At 40.4% G+C, this 8822-nt stretch overlaps 1 protein-coding gene across 2 annotated transcripts in view; it reads left to right on the top strand.

Moving 5' to 3' along the window:
- The window catches only part of LOC128896130 (14-3-3 protein zeta), a 49786-nt gene that overhangs the window by 22800 nt on the left and 18164 nt on the right, over positions 1-8822 (top strand). The window contains exon 1 of one of the 2 annotated variants that reach the window (XM_054159350.1): positions 5668-5931. The exons of the other annotated variant lie outside the window; for it this stretch is intronic. The gene's annotated coding sequence lies outside the window, so the exon portion shown is untranslated. Of the gene's footprint in view, positions 1-5667; positions 5932-8822 lie in introns of those variants that run through there. 2 annotated transcript variants of the gene reach the window in all.

Raw genomic sequence — 8822 nt, 5'->3', positions numbered from 1 at the left:
ACTTCTCTATTACGCATATCAACAATTGCTTGTACAATTTAAACTATCGAGGTACAAACGAAACGAAAGGCGGTACAAACGGGTACAAACGATTCTAAAGGATAGGGAAAAAACAGATTTCAAATATCTCGGGTGCTGGCTATTTAAAAAATTTTTTTTTATTTATTTATTGGCGTAGGTACAAACGAAATACTATAATTTTTTAGAAAAAAAATTAATTTTCGAAAAGTCTGGTGCCAGGTTCACATAGCTTCAGGGATGGGGGAAAATACGTATTTAGGTATAAAAATAAATCGTGATACGAGTAGGAATAAAAATTGATTCGTTGACGACATTCTTCATTCGCTGTTATTTTACAAGTAACATATTTAAATTGCGATCGCCTTGTTTCGGAAAATTTATGTCAGGTTGCGATTGCTTCGTTTTGGAAAATTTAGGTATAAAAATAAATCGTGATACGAATAGGAATAAAAATTGATTCGTTGACGACATTCTTCATTCGCTTTTATTTTACAAGTAACATATTTAAAATGCGATCGCCTTGTTTCGGAAAATTTATGTCAGGTTGCGATTGCTTCGTTTGGGAAAATTTAGGTATAAAAATAAATCGTGATACGAGTAGGAATAAAAATTGATTCGTTGACGACATTCTTCATTCGCTTTTATTTTACAAGTAACGTGTTTAAATTGTGATCGCCTTGTTTCGGAAAATGAAACACGAGAGTAAAATATAGCTCGTGTATTTATTCGTCCTTTATCGAAATCGTTGTAACGTCGATAGTGATTGGCTCCGCGCGAGTAATTGTTTCGTAGCGGTGTACCTCGTTCACAGGGGTTGCGTACATGCACGATATCGACGTAATTGGCAGCAGTCGATACGGATGTGGTGTATCCATAGACCGGTAATCGGTAAATATATTATCGTTGCTTGCCAGGAACTTTGTGTTACAAATTCGAAGGTCGTGGACGGATGAAACGAAATCATATCGTTACCGTATCTCGCAATCTGTTTACTCGTTCCCTTTGTTGCCTATGGAAACGACAACGGTGTTTCGCAGAACAACCTCTACCGTACCTTTCCATGAAACATCGTTCAAGTATATTTTCGTGTAAAGCAGCGGCCTTCTAAACTTCCTTTCTTTCACGATCCCGTTTATGATTTTTCTCGCAACCCAAAATATATAAAATAAATAAAGTATAAATGAAAGAAATTGTATTATTCGTGCGATGTCGATTCTCGTGTTACAATTCCTGTACTAGTTCGCACTACAGGTCAGCGTTGCTGAATTTTCAAACTCTCACAAATATTTATACATTTTACATAAACATTTCGCATCTCCAAGATTTCGCTCATCGACCTCATTTGGGGTAGCGACCCCGTAGTTTAAAAAGGTCCGGTCTAAAGTATTCCACTGTAAAATTATAACAAGTTCGGTACGTTAAAAGAACAACTTTCCAAGGTCTTGATTTTCCAAGATTTCTTGATCTCTGTTGTATCTAACGTATCTATACACGTTTATATATATATTTAATAATACATATATTTATTATTTATTCCTATATATATATATATATATATATTTTTAGTCGTAACCCAAGTTTCCCCACGATAGAAAATTACATGCAGGCTAACATTTTGCTTATTGTACTTGTAACTTTAAATTTTCATTGACGTCATCCGGAAAGTAGAACGATAAATGCGGAATGATAAACGTGCGCGTTATTAAGGCCGAATATACTCGTCGCGATATATACGTGCAAATATATACGCGTTTGTACATGTTTCTTGGACAACTGGGTACCTCTACATTCTCGTCGCGCTATATTGTTCTATATCGATTCATGGTGGCCTCGTATAGAATTCCCACGTTCAGCCTCGCGTACGAATAAAGTTCGGCGATGGGTCTCCACTGTTCTCTCGACAATTGGGCGTATCCGTGTCATTGATATTTTAATTTGATATACGTATATATTATATCCAAGAATAAATTGACAAGGAATTAGTTCATCAATGGTGGAGAGGATCGTTGTACCGTAACGGTTCGTAACTTCGACATCTTGATGAATTTTAAAAGCTGTTATTTTATCGAATTTTAAAATCTTCGATTTCAAGTTCGATGGTGAATTGAGTTCCTCGAGTAATTTAGACAAGGCGTTTTTCGAAAGCACCGGAGTTAGATAGAAAGAGAGAGAGAGAGGGAAAGAGAAGGGGGTGGAAAATGGTGGCCAAGGAAGAAGGAAGGGCGGGTCGGCTGCAGGGGTTGCGCGCGCCTCCGCAGATCAATATTTCATTTCAGCCTCACCAGCCAACCCTTATTTCTGCGCTCTTCTTCTCGATTCCGCTATTGTACCTTCCGCAATTGCCTCTTTTTCTATTCTGCCGCTGTATCTAATTTCGCGTTTGCCGACTTCTGCTCGGGACCGCGATTCGCGTCTTAGACGTTCCATTATTTCATTTTTGTCGAAACTGACCACCAATCGGACATAATTTTGCGCGAATTCTTTGCAACAATCAGTCACAAGTTTCTGATTAATCATTGATCTCGGACTACGTACTCGGACACATATACACTCGGACATTTATCAAATTAAAATTTTAACACTGTGCTCGGAGTATTTTTATTCACTCCTTTTCCTTATTTTATATTTAAGGACAAACGGAATAACGTCAACAAATTTCAAGGCGTATCTCTTTCTCGCTACCGAGAAATAAATTCACGAGTACGTGAAAATTTCTCTCCAGGGGCAACGACCCTGAGTCCGGAGTTGCCGAGCCATAATTTGCTTACAAGATGGCCAACGTGTTTGCTCCACGAGCCACAGCTCGCGAGACATAGAAAATGAACAATAATTCTGGATATAAATAAAAGTATATCCGATTTGAGATCTAACGATTCGTTAGAATTCTCTTTGCTTTTAACCCTTTGCGATCGAGGCATTTTTCTATCGAATCAAATCCAGTCCGTTTTTATAATAAATTTCTGCGAAACCAAAGATTGAGAATTGGCCACACAAACCCATTGTTACGAAGTAACGAAATCACAGCCACCATTATGCACCTTTTGTGACGAACCTCTCACGGTTAAACATTCGATTGAAGAATGTCAAGGAATGCAGCACGATCGAGTAGAATTCAAACTTTTAAATAATATGCACACGATTCTCAACGGTAGAAACGAATTTCTCAAACTAGTAGATATATTAATGAAATATGAAATAACGAGTAAATTGTAATTTGAATTGTAAATATTAACTTGGCCACTAATAACCACGTAGTTGCTGTGACCTTAAACAAAGTAATTAAAAAAAAAAAAAAAAACTCTGCTTCCAAGAAAAACATCTACGAACGTTCACGACTCATTGTACATTATTTCAATTAATAATTAGTTGTATTCCGATGTAAGTGAATTTGAAATTGTACGTTCATAAAATCACTTTTAAATTACACATGTCACCCTAGAGACGCCACCCGAGCGCAAAGAGTTAAACAAGGAAGAATTATTGAAAATTACAGTAGACAAACATTCGCTCTATATTCGTTGAGAACTTCGTCCATAGCCAAGCCCTGTATCTTTAAATGGCAGCTGACGTCCGAATGCGTTATTTATTTCCAAAACGAACCGTTAACGCAAACCGGATATCACATGTCCGAGCACGTGCTCACGCGTCACGTTGGGGATTTGATTTTGCGCTGTCCCGTGGGGCGTCATAATTTTTCCAGGCCTTTTTATCACCGACAAACACAATTCGAAATTTTCTATCTAAACGCCTTCGAAACAGTTCAACGTTGAAATAATAACTCTACTCGTCGAGAATTTTTTGTTTCAACAAATTTCCACGCGTTGCATCGAGTCGTCGTTCAACGTTCTCTAATAGTGACCCGAACGAACGTTTTTATCTCGCCCGATTACTCGAGTTTCTCTGACTCACTAAATCGTGCCGGTCGAAGAGAAAATAAGTCACGGAACGTTCGCAAAAATGCAAATAACCATCGTGTCTCGGGCAGGATTTTCGTATTGTTCCGTTAAGTAGAACCTCGATATTCCGCGAAGTCATCCGTAAACGTTGCCCCGCGGATGACATCATTTCGAAGAAACATTACGAATAGCAAGTGACGGCAATTAAGAAATATTTCGCCGGGCTGCGAATAGGTGTGGAGCGGAAAGAGACAGGAAGTTAGGGTGGAAGACCAAGATGGCGAGTCGGGGTTAATTTTCCAACAGAATGGCTGAGAATACGTTCGCGAGTAACTGGAACGGAGAAGGAAAAGGAAGAAGAGAGACGGAAAAGATAAATTTATTAACCCGGGGGCTAATGGGATATAGAATAATAATTACTCGCAAGTATTACGAATTTCCTGCTACCAACCAGAGATGAATAAGATTCGCGAATGCGGAACGAAGAGAAGTATCGAATGAATGCACGAGTTCTGTTAAAAAGGACGAGTGCACCTAACAGAAATTATATCATCGGAAGACTTCACCTTCGCTTTGAAAAGCAGTCACCCCAGTTTCTAGAATCATCCTATGCATATCAAAATTCATAGGCAACATTAGAAATGCAAAGGAGCTACCGTGTATCGTCTTTTGTAACTTGACAAATATTAGTGTAATTCTTGCATGCTCTGTTGCAATTCGCTATCAAGTAGCATTGTAAGTTAATTAAATAGACGGAAGTAAAGGGGGTAGTGTCTCGTGTGCGCGACGATGCTTGATAACGCGTATCGCGTTTAATATTAGAGACAACCAACATCGAACGTATACCTAATTTCACCATGTCCATAAATTTGATAGTACCAAAGATAGCGTTGAGACATCATTATCCAACAAGACATCCGACGGAGTACTTTTCCAACAGCGTTATCCTCATCGCACGGAACAATTAGTCCGATACAATTTTTCCGAGCCGTTGAACGCGACCCTTAAATATTAAGTTAGATGACCCGAAAATTAATTCACTCATTTTTTGCTTCACGAGCTTCTACCAAAGAAACTTATCGACGTATATTAACGACATTAACGCTAGGTTCACGGAGATCTCTTATCAGATCTCTATTATCGAAGTAATACTTAAATAAGCAAGGTAGATTTATTAAAAATAAATTGGGAAGCTTAGACAAGGATAAATTTGAATAGATGCTTATCTTTTTAAATGGATCAAAATCCGAGTTAGTGATCGACGTAAAATATAAACGGTTCCCGTAGAAATATAAACGTAAAACCTAACGTTGACCGTGCAGAATAGACTTTGCTCCTAAATTTATTGTTACTCGTTAAAAGCTACGGAAAAAATGTGTTGAAACGTGAGGTGTAAGTTAAGGAAGGTGTCGGGCCCTGGTCGGAGGACAAACAGTACGTTTATTTATTTTATTTAGTCCCCTGGGGAGGTTGTGCACCACTGATTCTAGTGTTAAGCGCAGCGCTGCGTAACGTTAGCGCAGTACGTCGCGTCGCGACGCGACGCATCGCGTCCCATGTCTGGTGTCCCGGGACGGCCGTGTGCGCCGCTGCCCCACCCAGCCTTCGTTTAGCCGGCCATGCTGGGCGAGCCGATCAATACTTCGGCTCGGGCACGAAAGCCGCCGACGAAGAGCGACGAGTGCCGACGACGGTCGAGCGCGACCGAGTCCCGGCACGAGGCGCGCCGAGTCCCCACCACGAGCAGCGTTGCCGGCTCAGTCGCTGTGCGGGAGTGGTCACTGAGGGATGTGTGGTATCGTAACTGAGTGTGACTGAGGAAAAAGACCCGGCGTAGTTTCTCGCGTAATACGGTCTCGCTCTTTACCCCCCCGGACAAAAAGGAACTAGCAATATCAGAGAGAGAGTCTAGTCAGTTTTTCGGACCCCCTCCCGTTCGTCGCGCGAGAGACCACGGAATACGCTGATCGTGTATTTATTTAAATATTTATTGTACAAAAGACTTTAACTATAGGTAAGACCACGACGTTACGTCGTCGCAACGTTATTCTTTTTTCTTCTGTCTTCGTTCGCCGCCTTGTTCTGCCTCTTTGTTTCGCGTTTTCTCTTCGCTTCGCCAAATCCCCCTCCGCCTACAAGTTACATTGTGTTTCACGCATGCTGCCTACGGAGACGACCGCTTCTATCGAGCCGTGCTCCCTTAACCCTATTTTCCGAATCGACGATTCATCGTGGAATGTGCTAGAAACTGTGCTCGGCTTCCGCGAATAATCAAAGCCGTAACCGAGGAGGATATCGATCTCTTCTGCGGCATCGTGCTGCGACGTAGAAGAAGCGAGCACCGCAATGACGCCGATTCGTTTCGCCGGAAGCAACGAGGCGATCCGTCGCGTCGGTTTCTTTGTCCTCGGTTCGTTCCTCGACGCGAATCGCTCGCGAACGCCTCGAGGACGGGGCGTGTTGGCCAAGGAGAGAGTGTGTAGACGAGGAATTTCGCTCTCGCTTCGTGAAAGTAGCGCCGTGGCGCTCCGTTTGGCTCCCTCTCGAGTCGCGGTTACGACTACTACGACCATAACCTCAAATCATCGGCAACCAAACGTACGAGACGGTCTTCGAGCGAATTACGGGCGAAGGATTTCCGATGCGGGCAGAAAAATCATTCTTAATAATTGAGTCAAATTTAACGCGACTAAAATCGATTCGCCAAAGTATCGAGTTGTAACTGATTGATTTTCAATCGATCGATCGATTCGAAACCTTCATTGCATACGTATCCATATACATAGAAGATGAATCTGTGAATATTCCACAATTGTGTACGAAACGTGACGTTCATCCTCGAGTGCTGTTTCTGACAAACTCGATATATCTCCCTCGTAAGTTTTTCAATATTTAAATCGAGTTCGCACATTTATATCGCCAAGAGTATAAGCCTTAGAACCTTAGCGTACAAAAATCTGAAATTATCGATATTAACGCGTCAGTTTTCTTTCAATGAATTCCAAGCGTGATTTTCATCACATTTACATCGCCAAGAGTATAAACCTTAGAACCTTAGCGTAGAAAAATCTAAAATGATCGATTTTCTATTAAATCGATCTCCTAACCTCAAATCATCGACGAAGTTAACGCGTCAGTTTTCTTTCAATTAATTCGAAGCGTGACTTTTCGGCACATTTATATCGCCAAGAGTATAAACCTTAGAACCTTAGCGTACAAAAATCTGAAATTATCGATTTTCTACGGAATCGATTCCTAACCTCAAATCATCGACGAAGTTAACGCGTCAGTTTTCTTTCAATGAATTCCAAGCGTGACTTTTCATCACATTTATATCGCCAAGAGTATAAACCTTAGAACCTTAGCGTAGAAAAATCTAAAATGATCGATTTTCTATTAAATCGATCTCCAACCTCAAATCATCGAAGTTACTGCACACCTCAGTTTTCTTTCAATGAATACCAAGCGCGACCTACGGCCCGTCAACGTCCATCTCCATTTTCCACGGGAGCTTTGTACGCGCTAATTAATTCCGATCCGTTCTTTTTTTTTCTTTTGCGTAACTCGTTCAAGAATAAAGTCACATACGCGGTTAATAATTTACAAAAGTAATTTGCGTAATTGTCGTTCGCCATTTCCTTCACGTGTGTCTCGCGAGTTATCGATTCACGGCAGTCGTCCATAGAACGTGAAGAAATTTATATTTATCGTCTGCTAGAACAAAGCGTCAAGTATCTTCGATCTTCCGGAATACAGGCGATCGTAACACTTTCGCCGCGGATGACGCACATGTGCGTCCGACTGAAAATCTATGGTTGTTTTTATTATTTTTCAGTTTTCATTTTTTTTTTTTTTTTTTTGTTCGGCAATCGTATATAAAATAAGTTACCACAAATATATGTTTTTCACAATAATTATATCAGAACATTTGTAAGAAATTTTTCGTTAAAAAGAATATCATAATTGCAGCGAAAGTGTCGAAGTGTGCGTCAATTTACGTTAACAAAAATTCCTTTTAATTTCTTAGATTTAATCGGATATATGATAGTTATTAAAAATATACGTGGAACAGTTTTAGCATTGGAAGAGTCGAAGAATTATCGAAACCCGCAACGTAACGAGATAGGGATTGGGAGATAAAGCGCGTAATCTGATAAAATTCGTTTTTTATCGACAGTGATGTCACGCTTTCCTATCTGTGCGACATCTTTACCCTACAGAACCTCCTTTTACCAGTAATTACGATTAACATTACGCTCGATTACGATCCCGCAGTTTCGCGTGTGAACGGTGAGTCTGTCAGTGAACTTGGCATGCGGTTCGACTCGAGATTTCTAAGAAGACGTTGAATCACGGGTAGTCGTAATACGAATGTTAGATCGAACGATACAGGATGTAATTCTCCCTTCTACGAATAATCGTCTACCGAAAATACTTTATTCTTTAGCGTATACGATATAAAGTCGAAAATCATTTTTTAATTAAAAATTCTCATTCCGATCCGTCTATCCTACGCAGAGTACGAAATCTGTGATAGATCCAAGAACGCAGGATGAAATTTTAGTTTCTATGAATAATCGTCCACCAAAAATACTTTATCGCTTTATTCTTTAATGTATACGATCCAAGGTCGAAAATCATTTTTTAATTAAAAATTGTCCGTTAAAAATTCTCATTCTGATCCGTCTATCCCACGCAGAGGCATCGCGCGTATGAAATTGGAAGCATGGACTGTTCCTAAACACGAAATACCGTTCTATATTTTTAAACGGACCAGGGAAGTCGGGCATTTGTCACTCGGTGGAAAAGATAGTTTAGTCGAGGGAGTGCACGCGGAAAGCAAATCGGCTGGCTCGAGTCTCTCTCTCTCTCTCTCTCTCTCTCTCTCTCTCTCTCTCTCTCTCT

The sequence above is a fragment of the Hylaeus anthracinus genome, unplaced genomic scaffold (assembly GCF_026225885.1).
Source record: "Hylaeus anthracinus isolate JK02 unplaced genomic scaffold, UHH_iyHylAnth1.0_haploid 5, whole genome shotgun sequence".
NCBI lineage: Eukaryota > Metazoa > Arthropoda > Insecta > Hymenoptera > Colletidae > Hylaeus > Hylaeus anthracinus.
Note: the sequence above shows the minus strand (reverse complement) of the source record. Positions and strands in the feature narration are given on the sequence as shown.